The sequence below is a fragment of the Misgurnus anguillicaudatus genome, chromosome 7, assembly GCF_027580225.2.
Source record: "Misgurnus anguillicaudatus chromosome 7, ASM2758022v2, whole genome shotgun sequence".
In the NCBI taxonomy this organism is placed as follows: Eukaryota; Metazoa; Chordata; class Actinopteri; order Cypriniformes; family Cobitidae; genus Misgurnus; species Misgurnus anguillicaudatus.
In genome coordinates, this window is record NC_073343.2 from 28,161,883 (window position 1) to 28,180,216 (window position 18,334).

Genomic DNA, 18,334 nt, shown 5'->3' on the forward strand with positions numbered 1-18,334 from the left:
TAAAGTCATCAGTGTTGTACTGTTTAGCTCTTTAGTATATTTTTAATATAACCTTATTATCAGCCACAACAAAGTATATCTTCCATTACGTGTTGAGGACACCATTATGTCTAAAATGATAAAAGAATGATGGTTTGCGGTCAGCTTTAAAGACTAGTCGCTTGAGTGATTTACAGAATTTATGGTCGAGAACTAATTAGTCTTAAGTTTAATAAATAACTCATAAATTTAATCAGAGGCATATTATTGGATTAAGATTCATGGTTTAGGTCATAGAAACACACTTATTTCCACCAACTAAATTATTAGCATGGTGACATAAATAACCAAGCGATATCATTACCACAAAACAAAGACCACCCAGAAGAGAAACAAGGTGGAAGGGGCACCAAATAGTCTACAAAAACAAGGACTGTCAATCCCGGGTCAAGGATGAGGTTTAATTGGAGGTTTGCAAGAAATGAGACCGAGCTGGTAAGAACCAAATAAGTTACTCTCACCTCCAGCCTTGTATGCAATTTAAAACAACACACTTGAGCTATATCCTTCATCTCATGCTGGCGTCAGTCTGCTGTCGCCCGATTCTCCTCTTCCATGCCACTGTATTGAAATAACAGCACGACCAGCATGACAGTAATGAAGCATTGTTACACAAAGTCTTAATATTACTCTCCCTAGAGTTTCAGTGAACACTGGAGACTGGGGTTAGGATATGACCTTTGGCATCTTGTTCTCTTTTGAAGTGTGCTGTGGAAGTTACAGGGGCAGGTTGCATCTGAGATATGAAACTTTTCCTCTGTGTCAGCAGGTTTTGGGGATTTGGTTGCATGTTAGTCCTCTGTTTGTGACTTGGGGATGATTGATTGTTCTCTTTAATTGGGAGGAGACAATCTCCTTCAACTTCACTTCATTGCTGGATTACAGTTCAAGTGTAACTGTTTTTTTTTTTTTTAAAGGAAAATGCTGGGTGTTCATAACCTATACTGTTATAAATGCAAAATTAATTGTTAAAAAAAAATTGTTGAATGTTTAATTGTAATGACAAATCTGACAGATATCCATCTGTTCCAACATGATGCCACGACTTGATTTTAATATAAAAGTCCACAAACATTAGTCAAGTGACTTTATGCATTTAATGCGTTACATTGTAACATAATTCATGTATAGTTAAACCAAATATTGAAGCAACATATTTATAATTTATAGTTTCATAATGGTTAGCTATAACTGCTTTATCTGTAGATGTGTAGGACAAGGGGATAGCCACCTCAGTTAAGCAGATAGATCATTGCCATGTGCATTGAAAGCCTCAATAAAGGCCTCTATGATGCCTGCAGTTTCCACAAAAAATATTTGGTATTTATTGTAATTCATAAATTATCAAGTCACATTAAAACAATGTTGTTAGAAAGTTTGTGCAATCTTTCTTTTAAATAAAACATATCATACATCTTAATAATTTACTTATAATATGCTTTCCAAATGCTTTTAATTCACCTTTATAGGTAACATATCCCACAGCGACAAGAAAGCAAATGTAAAGATATAATATTCTTTTGCCCTTAGGAGAAGCTGAACAAGTACTCTGTAAAAAAATAGCATGACGTTAAAACAAGTCAAATTTTCTGTGCTAAATTGACATACAGTAACTTATAAAAACAAGTTGAAATTGTTTAACTTTATTTCTTTTAGTTTAAGTAACATAAAAATATATGTTGATTTGACAAAAATGCCGCATTTTTTTTACAGTGAAGAATAGATCACTACTAGACCAGCTGTTGTGATCTTTGAGAGCAGGTGCATAACTACAAAGATTAAGAAAAAATATATTGGCAAAAAATGAACATTAAAACTTTGTTGTATGTAAGGGCTGATATATAAATCATTAATTTAAAGGTTCATAAAAACAACGTTCTTATAAGCAGTAAACATTATAACAAGCTTTTTTCAGAATAAACGTCTTTGTCCACTGTATGTTTTTTTTATGTTTTTTTTTTGAGTTTTTGAGTTTTTGCAAAGCATATTTCACAAGACCCTTATCTGCAAAATGAAAACATCCCGTTTAAAGACGATGGACGCATTTGGACGCAAGCATAAGCAGCAACTGATTAGAGAGCAGTTTTTTTCATGCGAGCGCTGTGCCTTTAAGAAGCGACTCTTACCTGGATTCCCGCCACATAGCTGAGGTAAACCGCGCTTTATATCTTCAGCACGCAAACTGTTTATGTGCATGATCTTTTAAACCTTTCAATCACCACTTTTACATATCAGTGACATACGGTTAACATAATATCGAGTCACTGCTTTACATAATCAATTTTACTTTCGTTTTAGTTTCTCTGTGTCGATTGACATTACGAAACTAAGTCACGTATAGCATGTAAAACACGTGCGGAAAAAACTCGCGGTTATCAACTCGAATGCACGAGATATGGATGCTCGCACTGTCACTTCGTAACTTTAGACGATGGAAACAATGCACGTTGTTTTTGTGAGTGGACCATTTGTCCTTCAGATGTTTAGTAACATTGTGATGGAGACAGACGGCGACGTGAGGTCGATTGTTTCCGTAAGCTTGAGAAATTGCTCGGCTGTGTTTTGAAACGACATTTCTATCGCGCACATGGTAGCCTGACAGGCGAAAAGCACGCGCTGGATGTGTTGTTGTATTTGATGGGACACCCACCAGGATATAACGTAAGCTGAGAGCATGCTGCAGTTTCAGCCAATATAAATCACAAACACATCTCGGGCTGCCTCATATGCCCTTGTTGAATCGTTTGTTTATTTACAATGGGCTCTGATCTCAATTCAGTAAACAGCCTGAAACTGTGGGCTAGCGCTACACCTCTGGGCAGATGTTTTTTTTTGCGTTGATAGTTAGTTCAGCAGTTTATCAACATTATTTTAAGAAATTATTCATAAAAATACATATTTTATTCACCCTTGTGTGACTGTAAACTCATATTACTTTGTTTTAGTGTATGCCAATATATTTCGAAGAACCTTTTAGCTTATTCATACTGTCAAAAGGACCCTCACTGAATTATTATTCACTGAAAATATTACTCTGTGCTTTCAAGTTAAAAATAACACTGTACTTCATATGGCTCATGGGCTTTATTTTAAAGGTGCCAAAAGATCATTAAAATAATCTGTTAAATAGTTATCTGATATCTACATGGAAGGTATTTGGCTTTATTAAAGGGATAGTTCGGTCAAAAACGATATTAAACCCATGATTTACTCACCCCCAAGCTGTCCGAGTTGCATATGTCCATCGTTTTTCAGACAAACACATTTTCGGATATTTTAGAAAATATTTTAGATATTTCTGTTCATTAAATGTAATGTTGCGGGGTCCAGCAATAGTCCACGACCTTCAAGTCCAAAAAAGTGCGTCCATCCTTCACAAATTAAATCCAAACGGCTCCAGGATGATAAACAAAGGTCTTCTGTGGGTAATCCGTGCGGTGTTGTTGTAGAAATATCCATATTTAAAATGTTATTAACTTTATAAACTAGCTTCCGGTAGCGCCGCCATCTTAGACTCAGGAGAGAGGATTAGCGTAGTGTACGCACTTTTCTTAGTGACGTATGACAAATTCGGAGGGCGGGGGCACAGAGCAGCAGCAGAGAAACTCTGTACGCTGCGTAAGCTCTCATCCTGAATGCGCATCACTCCAAAATGGCGGCGCTACCGGAAGCTAGTTTATAAAGTTAATAACATTTTAAATATGGATATTTCTACAACAACACCGCACGGATTACCCACAGAAGACCTTTGTTTATCATCCTGGAGCCGTTTGGATTTAATTTGTGAAGGATGGACGCACTTTTTTGGACTTGAAGGTCGTGGACTATTGCTGGACCCCACAACATTACATTTAATGAACAGAAATATCTAAAATATTTTCTAAAATATCCAAAAATGTGTTTGTCTGAAAAACGATGGACATATGCAACTCGGACAGCTTGGGGGTGAGTAAATCATGGGTTTAATATCGTTTTTGGCCGAACTATCCCTTTAAGTGCTTAAATTATCCAGAGATGGTTTAATATGTCAATTTACAACCCTAGGATTTGCATCCAGAATGAAATGGGTCATGAATGGGTAAAATGTATATATATAGCATATAGCATTAACTAGCATATTGCGCTAACTCAGCAGTTATAACTGTTTTTAGCATCGCCACAACATTGTACTTAATTTAGTGTGTAATTTAATGTTGGGGTGTACATTACGAGTCTGTAATGTCACAGTCGGTGTTAAGTCAAGATTGTTTGAGGCTCACGATATGTCATTATCATGTACAGAACTCTTATTATTTATCTATGCCGCCTAGATACAGTTTTATATTCTACAACACCTTTAAGTCTACTGAGGTCATACGATAGTTTGTCAAACCCAATTTATACATTTTTCTTTACAGTAATTCTGCACTCTGGTATTCAAACTTAGCTTGTTAAGACACATGTGGTATATTGAATATCATTGACATGACCAAACCAGAAAACTGGTCTCACCACATCCGCTTGCTGGAAAAGTGGGGATGGTAGCTTAAAATCATGGCAATAACTGTGGACTTTAAAGTAATCGGCAAATCTAGCTTGTTAATAATTAATATTATTCTTGTATCATATTTTAATGTTGTTGAGCAGAAATAAGCAAGTTAAGTACCAGAAGCGGGATAATCCTAACAACGATTTCTCTTGTGCACTAGCATGCACAAAATCAGAAGTTCAATTCCACTGTTGTGTTATTAGGCCGACGTGAACCGAATACCAATTTTATTTACTGATTTTACTTTAATTTCTACCTTTGACATAACCTTACTCAGTTAATATTAAAGAGCAACTATATGGTTTGATTCACGTTTTACATTTCCTTTGGTGTTGTGTATACATGTTAACAATATGCAAAAGTAAACGATGACGCGAGTTTTCAATTCCTACGTAAATCTCTTTTCTTGGACTACAACAAACACACAGATTGTAGGCAACGGTTTACTTCCTGGGCCTGTTGGTGTAGTAGACAAGACCGACATTATTATAATTCATCCCACTTGGACTCACAGCCTGTAAGTTTACTCCTGTTAGCACTGCACTGTGAGCGAATCTTTCAAACATGGTAAGGAGCGTCATATTTTTAACTGACGTCAGACGTATTCAGGCCACTCACAACATACAGATTAGCTGGCCAATCAGGGACACAGCGCTTTTCAGATCGATGAGTTTTGTACAAAATCAATGAGTTTGAGGAAAGCAGTGTATCTGGAGCTACAGTAATGTACGGTATGTGGAAAATAATGTGTTTTTAACCATAAACCATGCAAAGACATTGCATTATACCAAATACACAAAATAACATTGTATTTACATGTGCATTGTAAATATCAAGGTTATATTATTACAGAATGTTCTTTTCATTGTGTAGGATGTGTTTATGTAGTAAACAATAAATCACAAAAACCGACAGGCAGGGTCACATATTATTATTTTTGACAACTTTGGTGCTTATCAGTTCCTGATTATTGTATAGAAATTAAATTTGGTTCAAAACATCTGTTGTTGTGTTCCACAGATTAAATAAAGTTGAATTTGGAAAGACATGTGACTAAGTTTATGATGACAGAAGTGTTATATTGAGCGAACTATTCCTTTTAGTTGTCTATTTAATGGTCTGATACCATGCAGTGCAGCATCCTAAATTGTGCATGCATTTGCTGTAGCACATTATGTAACATACATTCATGTATTACTCACATAAGTGTCATCTTGTGAAGCGTACTTGTTTATTTTGCAAGTTAAAATCCTGAATCATGAAGCGAGCAGAAAACGCACGAGAGTGTTTCTAGAAACGTGAACCCTCTTGAAACAGCTGTTTGTTTGTTTGTTTATAACAAGTCTGGTTTTGGGGTTGAACGATCAACATTTTTTCACACGAGATGGGCATACATCAGGGACCACAGATCCCAAAGGCTCCCGGCTAGTGACAGTTAGCTCCCACTCCGGAGATCCTGGCTCTCACTTCCTTGAAACGTGATGCTTCTGTTTTTCAGTAAAGCAGCTCTTTTTTGCCGGCTTGCAATAGGAGATCTGTCTGCGCTGTGTACTAGTACACAAGCGGGAGAAACGAGCCGGCCAGCTTGCCCAGCAGCCTTTTTTCTCCCTCTCTCTCTCACTCTCCCTTTCTCTCTTTCCTCCCTCCTTTTCTAACCCTCACTTGCCAAGCCAGGGTCCTGCTTAATGATTTTGAGAGAAACGCACAGCCCCTGATTCAGGCTAGCTGAGTGAACGCGAGCAGGCTTTTTTTGTTTGTGGTCGCTGCATTGGGAAAGGGGAGGAAAAGCGAGAGGCAGCCGGCGGGCGGACGTCCTTGAAAACTGCACCAGAGAACTCTGTGAGGAAAGCCAGGATCCAGCGTAAGTAAGGCACACCTCCGATTGGGAGGGACGGCGGGGTGCACAAGAGACCTGCTGCTCTATGTTGACCCACCAGGGTGGACTGAACCGTGGTAGTTGTGGATATGTGGCGGTTGGTTTTTTAAATGCTTAATGCTTGTGACAGGGGATTAGGTGAAGCAAATAATACCTTATGTCTCTGAAAAAAGCTGCCAAACTTTTTTTAGTGTGAAGCTAGGCTGTGTTTTGATTCAATGCGTACTTAAGGGTAATATGATAGTATTGTGGCGTATACTGATTTAATATTGTTTTTGTTGTGTCGTACTAAGTGAAACAGCACTGTATTGCATTCATTTGGGGATTACCTGTTTGTAGGCCATGAATTAATTTGTATACACAGCATGCCAGAAACGTTGCCTGGGATTATGCACAGAGGACATTCCTAGACATTGTTGATACATGGCAGTAGTTTACAGTCACAAAACAGAACGTGCAAATGAGCTCTTGTCCCACTGTATTCCTATAACGCATAATGTAGCTTTATGACTGCTCTGTTAGCCAATCTAGGTCGCTTGATAATTCCCACATCCCAATGCTTACCAATCATGCAAGTTTTAATCTTGAAGTAGCTTCTGATCGTGTTAGTACTAGTCTGCAAACAGATGACGTGGATTTATTTTGTGGACAAACTCGCACCCTGCTTGCTACTGTACACATCGCACCCTAATTGATACCGAGAGCTTTCTGAATGTGGATCGTCTATTAATACACACACCCCCGATGCCAGCCACAGCTTTATTGCTGCGTGGCCAGAACGGAAAACTAAAACAGTTGCATCGTTTACCTCTTCTTGCAAATGCAAAAAAACATGGTAGGCCAGCCTTGCTCGTCCGAGTCGAGTCTGAATCAAGACAGAGATACAGCTTTATCTGGATTTGTCTTCATTCAGACTCAGACTGGACAGTTTGAATGAGCTGGACTCGACCACAACACTGGCCAAAAAGAAACACCAGTGAATGGGGACCGGCGTCCTGCAAGTCACACAGATCCAGCTCATTCAAGTCTGAATCAAGACAGATATACAGCTTTATCTGGACTTTGTCTTAATTCAGACTCGGACTTGACAGTTTGAATGTGCTAGACTTGATCGCAACCATGCCAACAACAAACCCTAGTGAATGGGGAATGGTGTTCCAAAGTCACACAGATCCAACTCATCCGAGTCTGAATCAAGACAGATATACAGCTTTATCTGGACTTTGTCTTAATTCAGACTAGGAGTGGACAGTTTAAATGAGCTGGACTCGACCACAACCAGGCCAAAAACAAACACTAGTGAAAGGGGAACAGCGTTCCATAGTCACACAGATCCAGCTTATCCAAGTCTGAATCAAGACAGATATACAGCTTTATCTTGACTTGGTCTTAATTCAGACTCGGACTTGACAGTTTGAATGAGCTGGACTCAAACCGTAACCACACCAAAAACAAACACTAGTAAAGGGGAATGGCGTTCCACAGTCACACAGATCTAGCTCATCCGAGTCTGAGTCAAGGCAGATATACAGCTTTATCTGGACTTGGTCTTGATTCAGACTTGACAGTTTGAATGAGCTGGACTCGACCACAACCAGGCCAAAAACAAACACTAGTGAATGGGGAACGATGTTCCACAGTCTCACAGATCCAGCTTATCTGAGTCTGAATCAAGACAGATATGCAGCTTTATCTGGACTTGGTCTTAATTCATACTCTGACTTGACAGTTTGAAAGAGCTGGACTCGACCGCAACCAGGCCAAAAACCAACACTAGTGAATGGGGAATGGCGTTCTACAGTTTCACAGATCAAGCTCATCCGAGTCTGAATCAAGACAGATATACAGCATTATCTGGACTTGGTCTTGATTCAGACTTGGAGTTGACAGTTTGAAAGAGCTGGACTCGACCGCAACCAGGCCAAAAACCAACACTATTGAATGTGGAATGGCCTTCTACAGTTTTACAGATCCAGCTCATCCAAGTCTGAATCAAGACAGATATACAGCTTTATCTGGATTTGGTCTTAATTTAGATTTGAACTTGACAATTTGAATGAGCTGGACTTGATCACAACCAGACCAAAAACAAACCCGTGAATGGAAATGGCGTTCCAATGTCACACAGATCCAGCTCATCCGAGTCTGAATCAAGACAGATATACAGCTTTATCTGGACTTGGCCTTGATTCAGACTCGGACTCGACAGTTTAACTGAGCTGGACTTGACCACAACACTGGCCATAAACAAACACCAGTGAATGGGGACCAGCGTTCTGCAGCCACACGGGTCAAGTATCTGCAGTATAATTTTGAAGAATAGCCATTTTTGGAAAATGTCCTAATGCAGTTAAGTCTTAAGTTTATACAGTAAATCTCTCTGTTCACGTAAAAGATCTATTTACTGCTAATCCCCGGTTTGCTTTGCAGCGCAAAGGCCTCCGAAATCCTGTAGATTTAGAGCAGAGATGATCTTCCGATTAGTATTCCACTGTCATCATGCATTTGTCAAGTTTACATGCTCGCCCTCTTCCCAATATATTCCGGGGCATGGTACACAGCATGTCGCTTTAGTTCGCCTGGATTTGACTCTGGAGTTTCGGGAGTACTCTCTGAATTAATTTCTGAACTCTCTGGGCCTTTTATATCCTGTGATGTCGGTTTTCCACATAAGGTGCAGTTACCCATTCGCATACGCATCAATTCATTATCTCAAAGAGAGGTATTTAGTAATCTTTACTAATCCTGAGGATTAATTTGAGAACTAGGATATGTGCATTTTCTTACTCCCAAAATAATAGTTTGTCACAAATTATTGAGTAGATGTATTTTTTTTTATAGTTTCTGCCTTTAGAGTATCACGGAAGGCAATTTATCTTAGAGTTTGTTATGCGACAAAGCTGTGATGCTTTTGTATCATCTCACAATCACTCTTATGAGAGGCGAGTTTGAAATGTGGCTTCCTGGAGGAAATTAATCTTCTATGGTTTATTAGTGAAGGCCACACTCTGAAGTATCCTTCACCTTTTGAATAATTAACAAGCAAGCTAAACAATGTGGTAGATAGGTGCCATAAATCTGAAGGCTGTAGAGGAATACTTTTGGTCCAGCATTCATAAAGAGTCTCAAGCGTTCTAAACAACGGCGAAATGAGATGAATTAATTGCGCTGTTGCTTTGGCATCTGCCGTCTTAACGTCGCTTGTATAAAAAGAAGTCCAGTCAGGCCCTTTCCATATCTTCTACCCTTGTTGGTGGACGGCTCCACTGTTTTCTTTAAGACAAAGAGCTTTCTGTTAAAGCTACTCTCAAATTCTCAAGCGATCGATACCTATAGATCCTCTAATTGGAAGCCATTAGTTATGGGGTTTATAAAGCTAGTAATTATTGTGTGTAATCTTGCAGAAAATTAAATTTGGAGTTGTGTACAGTGTATTGGAGAGAAGATTTTTTTGCTGCCGCATTTACTGTCTGTCAGGTGCTGCGCGGGCCTACTTTTTCTTTTGCAGACTGCAACCAATTTTGGTTTGTCTAGCATAATATATTGCATCTATAAGGAATAATAAAAAAGCAAGACCTTATGAAAGCATATTTTATACCTTTTTAGAAATGCAGATTGTGACATTGTAAAGTAGCCATAAAGTAAACAAATTATGCATGCACTAATTTAAAGGTATACTCCACTTTCATAAAAAATCCAGATGATTTACTCACCCCCATGTCATGTCTTTCTGTGTTCAGTCGAAAAGAAATTAAGTTTTTTGAGGAAAATATTCCAGAATTTTTCTCCAATATAGAGGACTTCAGTGGACCTCAAAAGTTTACAGTTTCAATGCAGTTCAAAATTGAAGCTTCAATGCAATTACAAAGTGCTCTAAACGATCCCAACTGAGGCATAAATAAAGATGTACTTTTAAACCACAACTTCTCGTCTTGCACCAGCCTTGCGTCGTGGCAGTGCGACCTTACGTATTACGTAATCACATCGAAAGGTCACGTGTTATATATGTGAAACACACACTTGGGACCATTGTAAACAATAAACTGACACAAAGACATTAATTAGTAGCATTACACATACAACAATGTCAGAACGGCTTTCTTTCTTCACACTTGTAAACACCGGAGCGGTAGTTTCGAATACGTTGTGCGTGACCTTTCGACGTGATCACGTAACACGCAAGGCCGCGCTGGCACATCACACGGCTAGCGCAAAATGAGAAGTTGTGGTTTAAAGGTACATATTTATTCATTTATTTTTTTGGGAAAAATTGCGACCCTTAGGCATCGGTTGGGATCGTTTAGAGCCCTTTGTAACTGCATTGAAACTGTACAGTAAATTGTTGAGGTCCACTAGAGTCCACTAAAGATAGACATTAACATTTTGGATGACATGGGGAAGAGTAAATTATCAGAATTATGTTTTTATGAAAGTGGACTATTCTCTTAATATTTTTTTAAAAGTTGACAATGTATTAGCACATACAAAATGTATTTATACAGCCTTACATCCAGTGCTGGAGATTTCTGTTTGCGAGTTTAAAAGGGATGTTTGAATATGAAGTTGTCACTGTGGATTTCCTATGAGAAGACGGCAATGCCTCAGGCTAACACGCACACGCTCTTACGAAGAGAGAAAGAAACGTTGTGGTGGTGCTTTCTTTTTACTCACTGGTTACTGTCTGTGGTAACTTGTCAAATATTCTTCATGCACTTGCTGGGAAAGTCACTGAAAATTATTTTGAAAAGGAGTTTATTGGCAACATCTGTGGCATGCCATTTAATAATAAAAGAAACAGTTGTATCATTGGGTTTGTAAAAGCAAACAAAACTATGTATTTATGCTATAATAAATGTGTGTCGGTTTCATGAACTATTACAAATAAATCTGCTTAAATGTGTTTTTCACAGCAATGCCATAGAATAATCATTTTTGGCTCCTCAAAGATTCTTAGAAGAATCATTTCTTTCATACAGTCTTAGAAACAAAAAAAAAATGTTTTACTACACATTTTAAAGGTTCTTTAGGGCAGTAGTTCTCAATTCCAGTCCTCGGGTCCCCCCCTCCCAGAATGTTTTAGATGTCTCCTTATATGAAACACCTGATTTCACTCATCAGGCTCCTTACTTAACACACTAACAAGCTGATGAACTGAATCAGGTGTTTTTATATATGGAGACATCTAAAACATTCTGGGAAGGGGGTCCCGAGGACTGGATTTGAAAAACACTGCGTTAGGGAACCATTCAGCCAAAAATGGTTCTACTATGGCATTGTGGAGGACATTTATTTTTAGTATTTTACCACTGCGCATACGTGCTTTGCCATTTCGGTGGGTCCATGGGATCGGCCCCTACCTGTAAGTGAGTGTTTATTGTAGCACTTCCATCCATGAAACCACACTTGGTTCAAGTGAGGAGCCTAATTTGGGTTATAAAGTTTCCAGCGGCACTGAAAACAGATTTTGATGGTGTACTGGTATTGCAGATTGATACTTTTTCGCAACTTTCGCCCCCAATCCAGAAGGTCATCACTAATATCAGTTGCCCCCTTGCAAATAGTGCACCAACTCTGAGTCTGCTGGCCATTTGCATTCACACAAACTTAAGGACATCTTGCTATATTTTCATAGTTTGTGACGTGCACACCACGTGGTCAACCGCCCTAGCCCTAGAAGTGTAGCATTACGCAGAGTTTGAAGCTCGTATTTTTGTTAAAGTGTTCAATTCTAAACAAAAAAAGCACACGTTTGAGCACACATTCTGATTTATATAACCAACTGATTTATTTGGATGTAGGCATGTGCCACAGTACATGCTAAGTGTTAAATCACCTTTAATTAAAGGATATGTTGTCAGTGCATACTGTGGATCCAAAGGGATTTTGGTAACCTAAGAGATTACTAAAATAGTACCAAGAGACCACTTTAAAAGTTCTACGCAAATGCTGCCCAACAATGGAAGATCAACTGAAATGATATCTTTAGCATTCCTGGCTTGTTGTTCACTGGTCCCGATTTAGAACTGGACCACTAACAAAAATCATCGCACCTGGTACAGTGTGCCTGCGTGACCACCTCTTTTAAAATAGCTCTTGCTTTTGCTTTCAGAGTCGTAACCCTAAGAAAAGTTAGATACGTTATGCTTCTGCATAAACTAACCGGGCTGATATGCAAAGCAGCTTTTGTTTAGCTGTGTAAATGAAAATTGCTAATCAATTTTACCCCTTATTTCATGGCCTGTGGTTTCTGCCCCACCCCCACCAGCTGGTTAATCATGCACAAGCTGAACACTTCATTACCCAGGACATGTTTGCCCCTTAGCGCTTTCTCGCTAGTAAATTAGTTCTTTCTATTTATACAGGTAAGGCAGGTCAGAGGTCTCCGGGTTGCGAAAGGTAAAGTGTTGAAATTAATATAGCGCCAGACTCTTCTGGCTGAAAGCCTCCCAGAAGTAAAGCCCTCGAACTTAAACAGTTTCATAAGGAGAAATGAATTGGCACTGTAGGAGTGCGGCTCTTTTTGTTCTAGCTTCAGATTGGTCCTGCTGTGTTCTTTCTGCGCCGCGCCGCACTTCCTTTGAAGCCATGGGCTCAAATCTTGGAAGCCTGTTTCCTACGCAGTGCCTGTCCTATCTGCCTCCCCACCTTCTCGGCGCTCGTCCTGGTTGTTTTTGCGGTTTCATTATGCTTTTTGGCTGCATTGAAGTAAATCTCTATTTTACTCTTTCTATAAAAGTATACTTGGGATAATCGTGGAAAGCCCCAGAGTTTTGAGAGTGCAGTGTTTTATCTCTACGTAATCCCGTAGTGACAGTGTATCATCCGTATGGCGAACGTCCAGGGGGTTTCGTCTGGGCTTTATAGGGGATGAGGAGAAACTGATCTGTTTCGCAGATGTTACGGACGGAATTCTGCATGTTCGGGGTTTACTGACCTTGATGAGTGATGGACACATTTGGTGGGGAGGCCCTATGATTGTTGTTAAAGTGCACTTGATAGGGACTGATGAAAGATTTCTAGCTTTTCTACATACTGTATGGGCATCTCAAGTTCACTTGTAAGTACACTACCAATGGAGTCAGTCATTTCTAAATGTGTCCTATTGTCAACATTGTTGCAAAGCACAGCCAAAGTATGGTTCACATTTTATGTCACATTTGTGACACAATTTTCGTCATGAGAAGAGTGCACGTGTACTGTACGTGCACCGCCGGATATTTCAAACCATGCGTACATTGTACGCATAGGTTGCGCGTGCATGTACAGGAACATGTAGTATGTAGCCAAGGAGATGCATTGCATTTTGTCGCAATGTGCATGCATTGAACGTCTGTCAAATAAATTATACTTTCAAGGCTATGTGTTTGAGTGTGTGTGTACATTTGCGTACATGTAAAAAACAGATTACGGTTTAGAAATTCCCAGAATGCACTATAAATGTCTTCTCTAACATTGCCAAATGGATTTCTTACTATTACTTACCATAGTATTTTTGTCTTGTTTATCAGTACAAATATCTAAAAAATCTTATTGAGATACATTTACTAGAGAAGCAAAGAAAAATGACCTAAAAAATTAAGTGTAAGTGAGTTTATACTTAAAACAAGAAAAAAAGTACATTTTTCTTACCCACTGGCAGATTTTTGGTAATTTTGTTTAAACAAGGTAAATTTAAAATGAAGACAATTTTTTTATACTTATTTTTTGCAGTAAAGTTCTCAGAAAAAAATACATGTTTTATATTTTATAGCATAAAACTATATGGCTTAAGCAAAATAATAATAATAAAAAAACATACCTTTAAAAATCAATACCAGCTACTGTATGTTAATGTTCGACCTAAATATTGTGTTTTTTGGTAATTATGTGATCTCTCAAGTAGGGGCTGTCACAAATAATCGTCTCACCGCAAAAGTTTGAACTCATCGCAATGATTTCAGATCACCGCAATGATTGCACATCTCTTCAAAAAACACAAGGGGGAGCTGCAGCGCCTGTATAAACGAGACCGTATAAAGAAATACTGCAAAACTTTGATAAGCAGTATGAACTGCTCGGTAAAACATACAATTCCAAAACAGCAATTCCAAATTTAGGGAAGCCACTTCAGACATTTGGTTCAGTACTAATATGACCTTAGAAGAATTGGCCTCTAATGCCTATTTTGATTGCATTTTTCAGACACTTTATTGTGTTATTTCTTATGAAACATTTTCAGTTTTTGAAAGATATATTCATTAAATAAACTTTTAAATATGTGTTTACTGCCAGGTAGGCAAAATATTTATTTTAAATAATCACAACAATGTGGGAAAATTATTTCATGAACAAACAAAAAATGTTTAAGCTATAAAACAGACAATTAATCGTCATAATTTGTTAGACAATTAACCTTCAGCCAAATTTCATAACCGTGACAGCCCTATGCTCAAGGAATGTTTAATGGGACTAGGCCCTTGCTAGAGTCCAAATTTGTGTTTATTATGTGCTGGTTCATGTCAAAGGCAACTAAAATGTGGAATGAACCAAAACAGATGACGATGCAACCTGCAATCACACTTTTGCAGCAGGATTGTCAAGTTTCCCATTTAATCAGTGTCGCTAAAAAGGAGAGGATTGCTTTGAGGTTAGAACAGCCCCTAACTTTCTCATCAGAGAAGTGGACCACTCGTGACCCAGTGCAGTTATAAGAAGTCTGGCCCGAGGAGCCCATCAGCTGTCTTAGGAGATGTCCTCATGAGGTCTCTCAATCTGGAGTAAGCCAACAGCCCAGCGTCTCTCTCATCATCTGCTCCCCTAAAAATATAACCCACGCCGCTTTCTTACCCTGATCCTTCGGCATCTGATTTCATCTTTAAGACCTATTTTTAATCGCGGGCGCAGTAAAGACATTCCTCCATTAATTCATTAAATGACCCAGCTGTGCTGTGTCATATTTTCCTTTGGCCTTCTCGCTATGTACTGCTGAGGACGGTGCCCTATTATGTGCCGCTGATTTGTTCCTGGCTGCGAGTTTTGGATAGCATCACAACTTGAGTATTTTCATTGAAACCAGAGCACCCTCATCACGTGTATTTACATATAAATATACACTTGCGGTACACAGAGAGATGGCTAAAAGCGGCGCTGGGGTTGGGTGGGAGTCATGCTTTTTTCCAGTCCGATCTGATGTTACTAATGTTTACATCCAATAATAGCTAATACGCTCATCTTATCGCGTTTGGAAGCTGCGACGTGCCTTAGATGCTCTTCAGGCTTTGCAATGGAAAGTCGACGTTTCAATTACGTGTGCCAAATATTTAGATTACTGTAGCTTGTCCGAAGCTAGGCAGGAGGTAATTCAGTTCTCAAAAATGGGCGCTAGTAGCTGCTACCGCTACTGGAAAATAAGTAAATAGAAGGTCAACATGATTTTTAATCCTTTTTTAATGTTGTACACAGTACATGCCTCCTGCCAGAACGGTTAGCATCTAGCTGACCTGAATTATTTTGCTCATAACAGCCCAGGGTCAGATGAGCCGTTCATGCTAACGTAACATCTCAGCATGATTCATACTTAACTAGACTGTATGCACGGGGTAAATTTGGAGCCAAGGGATAACTGTGACTTCACCATGCACTTAAGTATAGATTGATCAAGTAGAGTGACAGACATACAAGATGTACACAGACATACAAGAGGTATGTGATGACATAAAGACGAAATGATCTGAAGGGCTAACCAGCTTCAGTTACAGTGTCAGTGTTTTGAAAAATGACCGTATTTTAAGCTATACACTCTAAAGTAAAGATTCTTGAAGATTCTTCATTATGCTGTTTAATAAATAACTAGTAACGCCCACAGAAGTTTTTTTGTATACAAAAGGTTCTTTGTAGTGGATAAGGGTTATAGACTAGAGGTGTAAAGATCTCGAGTATTTTTACTTTAGTAAAGTACATTTTTCAATATCTGTACTTTATTAGGTTGTTTTGAAGCATAGTATCATACCTTTTATTCCACTACATTTCACATTAAATATATTTTAATACTTAATTCGTTTTGGTACAATACTTAACAAATTTTGGTACAAAAGTTATTTTACTCAAGTAAAAAAAAAATTAATAATTTTTTTTATGTTTTTATGAATTGTAGTCAAGTAAAAAGTACAGTATTATGCAGTGGAATGTAGTAAAGTAAAAATGTGCCAAAGAAAAACTATTTGATAAAGTACAGATACTTGTAAAACTTGACTTGAGTAAAGTAAAAATACTTTACATCTCTTTTCTAGACACTAGCTAGGTTTCCATCCAAACATGATGCGAATTCTTTTCAAAATGCGCAAAAAAAGAAAATCAAGGAAATGCGAATTAGGCACATTTCCATCAGCTGTGTCCCAATTCGAAGGCTGCAAACTTCTAAGGACGCAACCTCAGAAGGCGTGCACACAGTCTTTGAAGGTCGCAACCTCTGAAGTCCATAAAGAGAACTGAAATGAGATGGTTTCAGAGGACCCATAAGTGGCGTCACGTTTCTGACTTACTAGAACAAATGTGGAACAAAAAAAAAAGTTAATTTTATTTAAGAAAATATGACACGATGTAGATTAAACTAACCAACAGTATATAAAATTAATCAACCTTAGAAATATACGCAACATACACAATAATATTAATACAAAACATAACTTATAATACTAAAAAAGTAACAAGAAACTTTTTTTCTGCTAAATACACACTTTTATTTAATATAGGTTTTAATTGTTTATTTTAAAATATACAGCCTTTGTTTTAGCGGTTACAGGTACGCAATGAATCTTGGGATAGCCTATGCTGTGAAGAATCCATTCTTTCTATCTTTAGCAGCGCGGAGAAATAAGGACACATTTTGAGGCTTCATTTTAAGCAGCCTTCGAATTGGAACAGCCTTACTGTGGGTTCACACTAGCAGCGTTTGAGGCATCAAATTCGCGTCTACCACATCTAGTTTGCCGCTTGAACATTTTGAGTATACTCGCTTCACGTGAAATCCGCGCATGAAATTCTAGTTATCGAGAAATTGACGCGGAAATTCACGTCATGGGAGGGGCTTATGCGACTCCGCTCACTTCCTGTAATCATGTCACTACTAGAGCAAGCTCCTGATTGGTTAACGCAGCGCGTTTTCCGTCAAAGTAAAAAAAAATTTAACTCTCGCGTATCCCACGGCAACACTCAATTTGCGCCATTCATGCAAACTAGACACACAAATGAGGTGGAATCGCACTGGGACACGGCTATCAAGTTGTTAGAGTGAGTGACAGAGGTTTTGGTAACCTAGCAATCAACAGTAAATAAAACAAGAACACTTAGAAAATGGAGACATGATGGTATTTAGTTACGATTGGGCAAGTTATCAATTTACTAGCAGGGCAGCTTGTAATTGCCAAACTGAATGCTGTGCACAGAAGAAGAAATGCAGATTATTGAATGCAGGCACTAGCAGCAAAGGTGGTACGACGTCATCGAGCCCCATATATGGCAAAGACAACGTCTGCCACGTGGGTTTAATGTTCACTATGTCAGAATTTATTCGGCAAATGGGTTTCCATTTCCCATTATTCGCATTTACTTTATAAGTCAAAAACCACCTTAAGCGAGCGTAAAAACTGTTTTCCAAATTACATTTTTTTATTGAAATTTAGCATTTCCATTAATCATCTCTTATGTGATACTTCAATATGCGCAAAAAAACAGGGTGATTGAAACCTATCTTATAGAAGATAATGTTTTTTTAAGAGCGAAATCGCAACACTGGACAAACCATGAAGAAAACCATGGCATGTTTGGTATCACTGGACTCGGCAAGGCTTTAGTAATGTAAGGAAATTACTCCCATGAAAATAAGTCACTTGCTTTAAGAACCTTTAACTGAA

The 18,334-nt window shown here is 38.4% G+C and overlaps 1 protein-coding gene and 1 long non-coding RNA gene across 3 annotated transcripts in view; one reads left to right on the forward strand and one right to left on the reverse strand.

The window, feature by feature from the left end:
* LOC141365364 (uncharacterized) overlaps positions 1–18,334 on the reverse strand; it is a 310,045-nt gene that overhangs the window by 21,119 nt on the left and 270,592 nt on the right. The gene's annotated exons all lie outside the window — the stretch shown is intronic.
* Positions 5,928–18,334, forward strand: part of esrrga (estrogen-related receptor gamma a) — a 231,258-nt gene continuing 218,851 nt past the window's right edge. Inside the window, exon 1 of one of the 2 annotated variants that reach the window (XM_055172189.2) lies at positions 5,928–6,428. The gene's annotated coding sequence lies outside the window, so the exon portion shown is untranslated. The remainder of the gene's footprint in view (positions 6,429–18,334) is intronic. The other variant, XM_055172186.2, reaches the window with a different exon arrangement.